This window comes from Heterodontus francisci, chromosome 7 (assembly GCF_036365525.1).
Source record: "Heterodontus francisci isolate sHetFra1 chromosome 7, sHetFra1.hap1, whole genome shotgun sequence".
NCBI classification, from domain to species: Eukaryota; Metazoa; Chordata; class Chondrichthyes; order Heterodontiformes; family Heterodontidae; genus Heterodontus; species Heterodontus francisci.
Window position 1 is genome coordinate 72,193,205 of NC_090377.1, and position 14,117 is coordinate 72,207,321.

Here is a 14,117-nt window from a genome sequence, read left to right on the forward strand (position 1 = left end):
AAAGATGGCACCTCCAATAGTACAGTACTCTCCCAGTAGTGCAATGGAATGTCAGACTAAATGTTATGCTTAAGTCTCTGGAGACCAGAGTACTACCACTGAGTCATGGCTGATAACAACATACAAGAATACAAGCTATAATCCCCTGGATGTTCAGTAATGCTGCCACTTCGTAAAGTTGCATGACCAATTTATGCTGCTGCTAAATGTTCAAGAAGATTAAAGTGCTTGCTTTACACATTATAAACATCTGATTGACTTATTTTGCTGATGTCTCCACAAGCAGGCTAAAATGATCCAGAAGTGTAAAATTTATGACCTCAATGGCGACCGGCAACAAAACTTGCATTTACATAGTACCTTTAATGTAGAAAAATGTCCCAAAGCTCTTAACAGAAGCATAATCAATAAAAGTAACCCTGAGCCAAGAAGATATCAGGAGCAGTGACTAAAGGCTTGGTGAAGGAGGTGGGTTTTAAGAGTGAAGAGAGTTAAGGGGTTTAGGGAAGGAATTTATGAGCTTGGGGCTGAAGTGGCTGTAAGCAAGATCAACAGTGATAAAGCATGCTCAAGACCAGTTGGAGAAACGGCACTTGGGAGGTATTATAGGGCGGGAGGAGGTTACAGAGTTAGGCAGGGACAAGCAATGAAGGGATTTAAACAAAAGGATGAGCATTTTAAAATAAGGGCTTGGGAAACTGAGAGCTAGTGCAGGTCAGTGAGGGCAGGAATAATGGGCAAATGTGACTTGGTGCAGGGTAGGATAGCAGCAGCAGGGTTTTGGATGAGCTAATGTTTACTGAGAGTGGAAGATGGCAGGCTAACCTAGAGAGCTTTGGAATAGCTGAGTCAGGAGGTAGTATAGAGAAGGATGAGAGTTTCAACAACTGCTGAGCTGAGATAGGAAGAAAAGTAAGACTTGCATTTATGTAGCACCATTCATGACCACCAGACATCCCTAAGCGCTTTACAGCCAATTACGTACTTTTAAACGTAGTCACAGTTGCAATGTAGGAAACGCAGCAATCAATTTGCACACAGCAAGTTCCCACAAGCAGCAATGCCATTTGCTGCTTGGGGGACTCTATTATTTTGTCACAGGGTCACACGTAAATTGCAGTCTCGGCAGGCATTACATCTCTGACAAACGGGCATATATACATCTGTGTGTGTAGATTGGTGCTGTTGGTGGGGGTGGGGGGGAGAAGGCTGGCGTGGAGCAAGATAGTAGTTTGACAATTACTGTAAAGGGTTCTGAAAACCTAAATGCAGAAAAGGCCTACAGCTTTACTCATTGAATTTTGTTACTCGGCTCTGCAACCTGAACTTCCACTTACAACTCAATTCCCAAAAACCCTGGCCACCTATTTCACTTGGGTGCATAACGCAGAGGGTCAAACCATTGGAGATGTGACAAACAGCGGGGATGATGCCATTTTGACTTAATTTGTATGCAACTGCCCATAAACATGCAGGGGTTTCCTGCAGCTACTTTAATTGCGATCACAAAACTGGATAGGGGTAAAAAACTAACACAGGAGGCAGCTATTTGGTTTACCACCTGCACTCCCACCTTTAAAGATCTATGTACCTGTACCACTGAATTTCTCTGAGCTTGCACTGTCAGGAATCATACTATCTAATTCCCTTCACTGCTCTTTTTGCTGGAACACAGTACTTTGCATTTCTCTGTACTGGACTGTATGTGCCATCTATCTGCCTAAATCTTCCTGTAATTCCTTGTTTGTGAACAATGTCATTCTAGACAAACAGGGGAATGAGGTGATCTAAATTTTTTAAATTGCTTAAGATATCTATACCAGGAACATTTGATAAATATCAGCAAATGCATCGCAATTTTTATATTAAGAAGAATTACCTCACCTATCAGAGAAATAGTGAATTTGGACCATCTATATGAATCCCCATGGAGAGCAGCAGGAAAGTTTGACTCCTACAGAAGTTGCGTTAAGTGCCATTCTCCAGCATTAAAAGTTGTCAACTCTACAGAGAAAAAGTCTTCAATATTAGCTGGAAGAAGTGGAACTTCTATCCTTACACCCTAACAGGCTATCACAATCGCTAATTATAACACAGGAAACAAAGGGATCAGATATATAGTGTTACAAAAGTGCTTCTGTTTTTGTTAAATATATTTTTTGAGGATTCATAGTCAAACTAAAGAAATGTGTCATCAGTTTTTTTTCCAAGAGGATACTGAAAGGACTTGTTTGACAACATCATTTACTGGTCGTCACATGACTCAAGTTAAAAATGTGTGCAGAGAAGTGACAGATCAGAAGGAGGACTGTGTGTTTCCGGTTTCACTTTTGAATTGTTTTGAGCTAGGAATGAACTGTTTAAAAAAGGGTTGGAGATTTTTTAAAATCAGCTTGAAGGATAGAACCCCAGCTCAGCCTGCAGGAGAAGAGAAGAGGAAGAGAACTTCCAAGGAGAGAAGAGAATTCTCAAGGCAGAAGACCACAACCCAGCTCAGCTTTCCAGCACCTTTCTAAAAGACCCTGAGAAGTCCACTGTGTCAACTCATCTCTCCTGTCTTTGAAGAAAAGCCTGCTAAATTAATTCTCAACGTCGCCTGAAAAGAACTGTTCTAAAAGATCCAAGTTACCCGTCTACATGTACTTGGAGACTAGACTGGATGCCAGTTTTGGAACACAACATATCTCATCTGCTGTTTCTTCAAGAATGAGCAAGTATTTAGCCCAAGTTTTTTTTTGTCTTTAACAGAGCTCTAAACAGAAATCCCTTTTATTTTTTTGGTTAACCGGTGTATGTATATATATATATATATATATATATATATATATATATATATATATATATATATAAAGGCTGCATGCCTTTATTTAAACCACTGCAAAAAAAAAAAACCCTTAGCAAATGTAACCACCTCTAAGTCTGCCAAATGATGCTTCACCTCCCGAAGGACGTAGATGAGCTTTCCGGACGTCGATGGTGGGCACTGAGGAAATGGCTTATTACCTGCACCAGATTCCACCCCCCCCCTCCCCCCCCCCCCTTTACCCCCCTTCCACCCCCCCCCACCCCCGTCCCCTTCCCTGCTCCACCCTCTCAGCTCACCCCCGCACAACCCCGTCCCAGCCCGCCCCCCCCCCCGCACCATCTTCACCCCGCACCCCCTTCCCCTGCACCCCCCCCCACCCCCACCCCCACCCCCTCCCTCTACCCCTCCCCCTTGCATCCCCTCCTCCCACCGGCACCATCCTACACCTGTGTAGGGGCCCCAACAACCCCACTGCCTTGTGGGCGTCTCGGGAGAGACCAAGGCTAAGGGAGTAAACCCTAACAGAAAATCCGGAGCGGAACCCCGTAGGCGGTCATGTGTCACCTTTGGCATGTTTCCGGCAGTTCCTGCAGCCATACTGGTGCCAAACGTCGTGTCCTGCACTCCTTTGGACCCCACCAGAAAGGCCGAGAGGGGGGTTTTGACGACTGGGCAACTCTCAACCTCCATAAATTTGCCCAGGCATGCGCCATGGAGAGGTCACTCCATAGTTGCCTCACAGCGACTGAAACAACACGGAAGGCAGCAGTTACGGGTTATAAGTCCAGATAAATTGGCGTAGAAACTGGGCGCCACGGGTTGCCTTTGTCGGTGGGAGAGGTCATTGCACCTCACTGGACAGCTACCGCCCGCCTCAAACCGGGCAGCCCCCGGTCAATAAGGTTCTGTCCCGCCACAGTCTGCCTGCTTCAATGGGTGCTTGGAGCTCAGGGTCATTGCCCGAAAGGTGGACTGATACACCGCACCAAACAACATGAAAAAAGGAAAGAAGGTACCAGCCCTTCGCTTTGCAAGCTGGAACGTCAGAACTATGTGTCCTGGCCTGTCGGAAGACCTTACACAAATCAACGATTCTCGGAAGACCGCCATCATTAACAACGAGCTCAGTAGACTCAATGTGGACATTGCAGCACTTCAGGAGACTCGCCTCCCCGCGAGTGGCTCTCTAGCAGAGCAAGACTACACCTTCTTCTGGCAGGGCAGGGATCCTGAAGAACCAAGACAGCATGGAGTGGGCTTCGCCATCAGAAACTCCTTGCTCAGCATGATAGAGCCTCCCTCAAATGGCTCGGAACGCATACTGTCCATCCGACTGCTCACCACCTCTGGTCCAGTACACCTACTCAGCATCTATGCTCCAACACTCTGTTCCGCACCTGAAGCTAAAGACCAGTTCTATGAACAACTCCATAACATCATTAGCAGCATCCCCAACACCGAACACCTATTCCTGCTGGGGGACTTTAATGCCAGGGTTGGGGCCGACCATGACTCATGGCCCTCCTGCCTTGGGCGCTATGGCGTTGGAAGGATGAATGAGAACGGGCAGAGACTGCTTGAGTTGTGTACCTATCATAACCTCTGCATCACCAACTCGTTCTTTCACACTAAACCCTGTCACCAGGTTTCATGGAGGCACCCAAGATCACGTCGTTGGCACCAGCTAGACCTCATTGTCACAAGGCGAGCCGCCTTAAACAGTGTTCAAATCACACGCAGCTTCCACAGTGCGGACTGCGACACCGACCACTCCCTGGTGTGCAGCAAGGTTAGACTCAGACCAAAGAAGTTGCATCATTCCAAGCAGAAGGGCCACCCGCGCATCAACACGAGCAGAATTTCTCACCCACAGCTGTTACAAAAATTTCTAAATTCACTTGTAACAGCCCTTCAAAACACTCCCACAGGGGATGCTGAGACCAAGTGGGCCCACATCAGAGACGCCATCTATGAGTCAGCTTTGACCACCTACGGCAAAAGTGCGAAGAGAAATGCAGACTGGTTTCAATCTCATAATGAAGAGCTGGAACCTGTCATAGCCGCTAAGCGCATTGCACTTTTGAACTACAAGAAAGCCCCCAGCGATTTAACATCCGCAGCACTTAAAGCAGCCAGAAGTACTGCACAAAGAACAGCTAGGCGTTACGCAAACGACTACTGGCAACACCTATGCAGCCATATTCAGCTGGCCTCAGACACCGGAAACATCAGAGGAACGTATGATGGCATGAAGAGAGCTCTTGGGCCAACCATCAAGAAGATCACCCCCCTCAAATCTAAATCGGGGGACATAATCACTGACCAACGCAAACAGATGGACCGCTGGGTTGAGCACTACCTAGAACTGTACTCCAGGAAGAATGCTGTCACTGAGACTGCCCTCAATGCAGCCCAGCCTCTACCAGTCATGGATGAGCTGGACATACAGCCAACCAAATCGGAACTCAGTGATGCCATTGATTCCCTAGCCAGCGGAAAAGCCCCTGGGAAGGACAGCATTACCCCTGAAATAATCAAGAGTGCCAAGCCTGCTATACTCTCAGCACTACATGAACTGCTATGCCTGTGCTGGGACGAGGGAGCAGTACCCCAGGACATGCGCGATGCCAACATCATCACCCTCTATAAAAACAAAGGTGACCGCGGTGACTGCAACAACTACCGTGGAATCTCCCTGCTCAGCATAGTGGGGAAAGTCTTTGCTCGAGTCGCTCTGAACAGGCTCCAGAAGCTGGCCGAGCGCGTCTACCCTGAGGCACAGTGTGGCTTTCGTGCAGAGAGATCGACTATTGACATGCTGTTCTCCCTTCGTCAGATACAGGAGAAATGCCGTGAACAACAGATGCCCCTCTACATTGCTTTCATTGATCTCACCAAAGCCTTTGACCTCGTCAGCAGACGTGGTCTCTTCAGACTACTAGAAAAGATCGGATGTCCACCAAAGCTACTAAGTATCATCACCTCATTCCATGACAATATGAAAGGCACAATTCAACATGGTGGCTCCTCATCAGAGCCCTTTCCTATCCTGAGTGGTGTGAAACAGGGCTGTGTTCTCGCACCCACACTTTTTGGGATTTTCTTCTCCCTGCTGCTTTCACATGCGTTCAAATCCTCTGAAGAAGGAATTTTCCTCCACACAAGATCAGGGGGCAGGTTGTTCAACCTTGCCCGTCTAAGAGCGAAGTCCAAAGTACGGAAAGTCCTCATCAGAGAACTCCTCTTTGCTGACGATGCTGCTTTAACATCTCACACTGAAGAATGCCTGCAGAGTCTCATCGACAGGTTTGCGTCTGCCTGCAATGAATTTGGCCTAACCATCAGCCTCAAGAAAACGAACATCATGGGGCAGGATGTCAGAAATGCTCCATCCATCAATATTGGCGACCACGCTCTGGAAGTGGTTCAAGAGTTCACCTACCTAGGCTCAACTATCACCAGTAACCTGTCTCTAGATGCAGAAATCAACAAGCGCATGGGTAAGGCTTCCACTGCTATGTTCAGACTGGCCAAGAGAGTGTGGGAAAATGGCGCACTGACACGGAACACAAAAGTCCGAGTGTATCAGGCCTGTGTCCTCAGTACCTTGCTCTACGGCAGCGAGGCCTGGACAACGTATGCCAGCCAAGAGCGACGTCTCAATTCATTCCATCTTCGCTGCCTTCGGAGAATACTTGGCATCAGGTGGCAGGACTATATCTCCAACACAGAAGTCCTTGAAGCGGCCAACATCCCCAGCTTATACACACTACTGAGTCAGCGGCGCTTGAGATGGCTTGGCCATGTGAGCCGCATGGAAGATGGCAGGATCCCCAAAGACACATTGTACAGCGAGCTCGCCACTGGTATCAGACCCACCGGCCGTCCATGTCTCCGTTATAAAGACGTCTGCAAACGCGACATGAAATCGTGTGACATTGATCACAAGTCGTGGGAGTCAGTTGCCAGCATTCGCCAGAGCTGGCGGGCAGCCATAAAGACAGGGCTAAATTGTGGCGAGTCGAAGAGACTTAGTAGTTGGCAGGAAAAAAGACAGAGGCGCAAGGGGAGAGCCAACTGTGCAACAGCCCCAACAAACAAATTTCTCTGCAGCACCTGTGGAAGAGCCTGTCACTCCAGAACTGGCCTTTATAGCCACTCCAGGCGCTGCTTCACAAACCACTGACCACCTCCAGGCGCGTATCCATTGTCTCTCGAGATAAGGAGGCCCAAAAGAAAAGAAGAAGATATATATATGTGTGCGTGTGAGTGTGTGAGAGAGAGAGTCTGTGAGGGGGCTAAGGTAAAAAGGGAACTGTAATATTTCAATCGGTGTATTTATGCTTTACTTCATTACCAGTTAAGCCTCGTTTTATAATAAACTGATAACTTTGTTTACTAAAGAAACTTGGTTGGTGTGTTTATTCTGGGAAAAATAGAGTACATGATTGACCGCATCGATAAGTGGGAAAATTTAAATATATGTTGTGACCTGTGGAGAAGTGAGACTAGAATAAACAGTGCATGCTTCCTGTCTTGGTTGTAACAACAGTAATCAGTTACATGATAGGATCCTGACTACCATGTGGATTCCAAAAATATCACAATTGCTTCAGTTGCTAAAGACTACAGGCAAGCAATAAAGGGGGTAATCAATGTCACCCCTAAAACTAGCAAAAGAGGCACTCATACAATGTGACAAGGGACCTTTCTCAGTCAATCACTTTTTCTTCCCTTTCCAAGGCAACCTCACCAATACTGTCAAGTTCAGTTTGTCAGGGAAATTGGAATGCAAATGTCAGTCATGAGTACAAATTTAACTTAGGTCTCTTAGGTGTGAGCCCAACGCAAACACTGTAGTGTCAAGCAACCCCAAGTGCAACTTTTTAAATGAGATTTTGTATTTGAACCAGCCTAAACAAGACTTAAGCACAGCATTGCTTAAATGGTTAAGTTAGTCATCACATACAAAAGGTTCAGGTTCCAGCAGTGATGTTTTTTAAAATTAATCTAGGATCTGATTTCACAAAATTTCCTATTCTCACCCTGAACTGGAAAAATTCATCAACTTTGCTTCCAATTTCCTTGGTTAAGGGGGCCATAACGAAAGGGCATAGGTTTAGAGGGGATTCGAGGGGAAATGTTTTCACCCAGAGGGTGGTAGAGATCTGGAACTCACTCGCTGAAAGGGCGGTAGAGGCAGAAACCATAACATTTAAAAAGTACTTGGATAGGCACTTGAAGTGCCATAACCTACAAGGCTACAGACCATGAGCTGTAAAGTGCAATTAGACTAGATAGCTCCTTGTTGGCTGGCATGGACACAATTAGCTGAATGACTTCCTTCCGTGCTGCAGATTGCTATCATTCCACCCTTCTCTTGCATTCACACAGTCCATCTTTCCTTCCCTTCCTTCTCTGTCTCTATTTCTGGGACAGGCCATCAACCAATATTCACTATAAGCCCACTGACTCCTACTGCTACCTTGACTACACTTCCTCACATCCCGATTCCTGTAAGAACTTTATTCCATTCTCCCAGGTTTTCCCAAATCCATCGTATCTGTTTAGACGATGCAACTTTCCATACTAGCACTTCTCATATGTCTTCCTTTTTCCTCAACCAAAGATTCTCCCTCCCCCACCAGGGTTGATGGGGCCCTTGACCATGTTCTATTTTACACACTTCTACTCTCACCCCTCCCACTCCATCCCAGAGCCAGAACAGAGTTCCCCTTGTCCTCACCTTCCACCCCACCAGCTACCGCATTCAACGGATTTTCATCTGCCATTTCCACCACCTCCAGTGTGATGCCACCACCAAACACATCCTTCCCTCCCCTTTGAGCATTCCAAAGAGATAATTTCCTCCTCGATACCCTGGTCCACTCCTCAGTCACCCCCAACACCCGGTCCCTTTCCTATGGCACCTTTCCCTGCAAACATAGGACATGTAACACCTGCCCTTTTACCTCCTCCATTCTCACTGTCCAAGGTCCCAAACACTTCTTCAAGGTGAAACAGTGATTTACACATACTGTTTTCAATTTAGTATACTATATTCGCTGCTCATGATGTAGTCTCCTCTACAGTGGAGACACCAAACACATACTGGGTGACCACTTTGCGGTACACTTCCCTTCACTCTGCAAGTGTCATTTTAATTCTCCACCTTGCTCCCAACTCTGCCCTTTTTGTCCTTGACCTGCTGCAGTATTCCAATGAAACTCAATGCAAGTTGGTGGAACAGCACCTCATCTTTCGACTGGGCACTTTACTCTGGACTCAACATGGAGTTCAAAAATTTTAGATCGTAACCTCTGCCCCTCTTTTGTTTCATTTTTCTTTGCAGGTTTGGTTTATTTCTCTGCTTTCGGGCAGTAGCTATTCAGGATCCTGCCATTCACCCCTTCTCTGGACGCATCTTTCATTTCTTTACATGCCCTGTTCCCACTCCCTCTGGCCTTGCACCATAAAACCTTTTGTCATTTAATCCCTTGTGCCCTCCACCCTAGCACAGATCTTCACTTCTGTTCTTTTACCCACCCTCCCCCCTTTCACTTTCTCAAAATCTATTAGATTTCTAACTTTTCCCAGTTCTGATGAAAGTCACAGACCTGAAAAGTTAACCCTTTCTCTCTCCACAGATGCTACCAGATCTGCTGAGTATTTCTAGCATTTTCTGTTTTTATTTATGAATTCACAGGCTTGGTTAAAATCCAATTTATTAAGTTTAGAAATGACACATTGTATGCAAAAAGAAATAAATCAGCAATAACTTAGCATTAAAAGGGCAGGTTCCTCATTACAAGCCTCATTAAATTTAGTAAAACTGAAGAAAATGTTCCCAAATAGAGTTTCATAGTTTCTGGCATATTGAACTTTCAATGGTGAAGGGGGAAGAAATCAAACATAAGGAAAGAAAATTCAAAACTGAACCTTTTACATGAATGGAGTGACCACCCTTCTCCAATGTATGAATTAGGAACTTGAAGGAAATGAGTCTGATGCAGACAATTGAAAAATTGTTTTAAGATTTGATAAATGTCTTTAAATTAAACTGACCTGACTTTTCCAGACACAGGACTGAGTTATGTTTTTGAAAGGAACCCAATGTCTGGTGCAGAAAGCGCACTGAAGCTTGCTTCAGATATGGTGACAAGATTTTTTTAAATAAAGTTTCTGACATGAGACATTAACATTTAAGATCATACAGCTAACTAGATGTATTTGACATATTTGTTTTGGGGAAGTAAATTGCACTGCCACCTTTTTAAAAACATAAAATTGTTCCTTAACTCTCTGGCATCATTTTTTTGAACCTATATTCCATATCCACAGAATCTAAAACTTTGATATAGATGTTGTGCAGAGCTGATCATAGATTACTGTTTTGTTCCCCGAAAACATGTAGACTAAAATAAACAATTAGGATGAAATGGGGAGACACATGGCAGATGCAATTTAATGTGGATTAGCATGTAGTGATGCACGTTTGGAGAAACAACATGGAGAGGTAGTGTAATATAAACAAAGTGACTCCTGACAACGCAGTGGCCCGCCAACATCATCAGAGTGCTCCAAGCTGCGCACATGCGCAGCCTACATCTTGCCAGGACTAAGTGGCGCTTACGCGGGATGACATCATCGCGTAGCGCCATTGTCATTGCATATCAATGCCTGACTGGTCATCGCGCATGCGTGATAAAGCGTGATAAGGCTAATTATAACAATATTAGGCAGGAACTGAAGAATTTTGATTGGGGGCGGCTGTTTGAGGGTAAGTCAACATCTGACATGTGGGAGTCTTTCAAACGTCAGTTGATTAGAATCCAGGACCAGCACGTTCCTGTGAGGAAGGATAAGTTTGGCAAGTTTCGGGAACCTTGGATAACGCGGGATATTGTGAGCCTAGTCAAAAAGAAAAAGGAAGCATTCATAAGGGCTGGAAGGCTAGGAACAGACGAATCCCTTGAGGAATATAAAGACAGTAGGAAGGAACTTAAGCAAGGAGTCAGGAGGGCTAAAAGAGGTCATGAAAAGTCATTGGCAAACAGGATTAAGGAAAATCCCAAGGCTTTTTAGACGTATATAAAGAGCAAGAGGGTAACCAGGGAAAGGGTTGGCCCACTCAAGGACAGAGAAGGGAATCTACGTGTGGAGCCAGAGGAAATGGGCGAGGTACTAAATGAGTACTTTGCATCAATATTCACCAAAGAGAAGGACCTGGTGGATGATGAGCCTAGGGAAGGGAGTGTAGATAGTCTCAGTCATCTCATTATCAAAAAGGAGGTGGCGTTGGGTGTCTTGCAAAGCATTAAGGTAGATAGGTTCCCAGGGCCTGATGGGATCTACCCCAGAATACTGAGGGAGGCAAGGGAAGAAATTGCTGGGGCCTTGACAGAAATTTTTGCATCCTCATTGGCTACAGGTGAGGTCCCAGAGGACTGGAGAATAGCCAATGTTGTTCCTTTGTTTAAGAAGGGTAGCAAGGATAATCCAGGAAATTATAGGCCAGTGAGCCTTACGTCAGTGGTAGGGAAATTATTAGAGAGGATTCTTCGGGACAGGATTTACTCCCATTTGGAAACAAACACACTTATTAGCGAGAGGCAGCATGGTTTTGTGAAGGGAAGGTCGTGTCTCACTAATTTGATTGAGTTTTTTGAGGAAGTGACAAAGATGATTGATGAAGGAAGGGCAGTGGATGTTATCTACATGGACTTCAGTAAAGCCTTTGACAAGGTCCCTCATGGCAGACTGGTACAAAAGGTGAAGTCACACGGGATCAGAGGTGAGCTGGCAAGGTGGATACAGAACTGGCTCGGTCATAGAAGACAGAGGGTAGCAGTGGAAGGGTGCTTTTCTGAATGGAGGGCTGTGACTAGTGGTGTTCCGCAGGGATCAGTGCTGGGACCTTTCATGTTTGTAGTATATATAAATGATTTGGAGGAAAATGTAGCTGGTCTGATTAGTAAGTTTGCGGACGACACAAAGGTTGGTGGAGTTGCGGATAGTGATGAGGATTGTCAGAGGATACAGCAGGATATAGATCGGTTGGAGACTTGGGCGGAGAAATGGCAGATGGAGTTTAATCCGGACAAATGTGAGGTAATGCATTTTGGAAGATCTAATGCAGGTGGGAAGTATACAGTAAATGGCAGAACACTTAGGAGTATTGACAGGCAGAGAGATCTGGGTGTACAGGTCCACAGGTCACTGAAAGTGGCAACGCAGGTGGATAAGGTAGTCAAGAAGGCAAACGGCATGCTTGCCTTCATCGTTCGGGGCACAGAGTATAAAAATTGGCAAGTCATGCTGCAGCTGTACAGAACTTTAGTTAGGCCACACTTAGAATATTGCGTGCAATTCTGGTCGCCACACTACCAGAAGGACGTGGAGGCTTTGGAGAGGGTACAGAAGAGGTTTACCAGGATGTTGCCTGGTCTGGAGGGCATTAGCTATGAGGAGAGGTTGGATAAACTCGGATTGCTTTCACTGGAACGACTGAGGTGGAAGGGCGACATCATAGAGATTTACAAAGTTATGAGCGGCATGGACAGAGTGGATAGTCAGAAGCTTTTTCCCAGGGTGGAAGAGTCAGTTACTGGGGGGCATAGGTTTAAGGTGCGAGGGGCAAAGTTTAGAGGGGACGTGCGAGGCAAGTTCTTTACACAGAGGGTGGTGAGTGCCTGGAACATGCTGCCGGGGGAAGTGGTGGAAGCAGGTTCAATAGCGACGTTTAAGAGGCATCTAGACAAATACATGAATAGGATGGGAATAGAGGAATACGGTCCCCGGAAGTGCAGAAGGTTTTAGCTTAGGCAGGCATCAAGATCAGCGCAGCCTTGGAGGGCCGAATGACCTGTTCCTGTTCTGTACTGTTCTTTGTTATTGGGTATCCAGCCCCTCACTCATATGGAGGGAGCAGCTGAATGGGAAGTTATGAGGCTGGAACCCGATCCCTACCACTCGTTCCTGCCCTACTGGCCGCTTCCCCCTGCCCTCGGCAAATCTCTCAAGGCCGCGATGCTTTCTCCCCCTCCCTCCTACTGGCCACTTCCACCCAGACCTCGCTGCTCGCCCACCCGCCCCCCACCACTCCCCTGACCGATCATTCCTCGCTTTGTGCCACCCCACTCTCTGCACCCCACCAGCCGCTAGCTCCAGGCTGCGCCACTTCCCTCCTCTCAGCCACTCGCTCCTACATCATCACCCCGTCACTACTTGTTTCCTTGGGCGGCGCGCAGAGAACGATCAAACGTGGGAGCGAGCGGCCAAGAGGAGGGAAGCAGTGCAGCCTGGAGCGAGCGGCTGGAGAGCGGGGTGGCACAAAGCGAGGAACAATCAGCCAGGGAGGATGGAAGCAGCGAGGTCTGGAGTGAGCAACTGAGGGAGGAAGAGAAAGTGTCGAGGCCTGGAGCGTGTTGCCGAGGGGGGAAGAGTAACCAGTGGGGCGGGAGCTAGTAGCTGAGTTGGTGTGAAATCAGTCCTGGTCAGTCATATAAAATGTGGATAACGAATTGGCAGCACATTTTATGCTCTGCCTGATTTTCTTGTCCATCTATCAGGGTGCCAATTCACTATCTCCCAAAAGTATCAGAATGTGGAAATTCAATCATAAAATTCCTTTTGTATTTAATAGGATTACTGGAATATTAAATGGATCTCAGGATTACAGTTAGTATCCTATTCTACATACGAGCATATTACTGGGATCCATTCAACTTAATGTAAGGTTAGTTTGCTAGAACTAACTAGCCATAAGCATTTCCCGTGATAAAGATGGCGCTGCTCAGTTTAATCCCAGCAGCTGATAGTGACTTTCCAGTGGAAGAGGCTGCATTTGCGCATGTGCTAATACTGCGCCGTCTGGCGGTTGCATTGTCAGCAAACGCAGCCTAATATAAATGGTACTGATTTGAGGGCATGCAAGAGCAGAGACACCTGGGAGTGAAAATCACAAATCTTTGAAGGTAGCAGGGCAAGTTAAGATTAAGAAAGCGTATGGGACACTTGGCTTTGTAACTAGGGCCACTGAAAGCAAAAACAAGAAGTCAAGCTAAACCTTTAAAAATTACTGTATTGTGTAGAAGCAACACATTTCAAGAAGGCTGTCAAGGCCTTGGAGAAGGTTCAGAAGTGGTTTACCAGGATGATAACAAGTTATGTTGAGAAATTGGAGAACCTGGAATTGTTCTCCTTAGAGCAGAGAAGGTGAAGAGGAGACCTAGTAGAGGTATTCAAAATTATGAGGGGTCTGATAGAGCAAGGGAGATACTGATTTCTATGACAACTGGGTCAGCAACCA

The 14,117-nt window shown here is 46.2% G+C and overlaps 1 protein-coding gene across 2 annotated transcripts in view; it reads right to left on the reverse strand.

The window, feature by feature from the left end:
- The window catches only part of LOC137372053 (electrogenic aspartate/glutamate antiporter SLC25A12, mitochondrial-like), a 168,510-nt gene that overhangs the window by 21,285 nt on the left and 133,108 nt on the right, over positions 1–14,117 (reverse strand). The window lies entirely within an intron of this gene.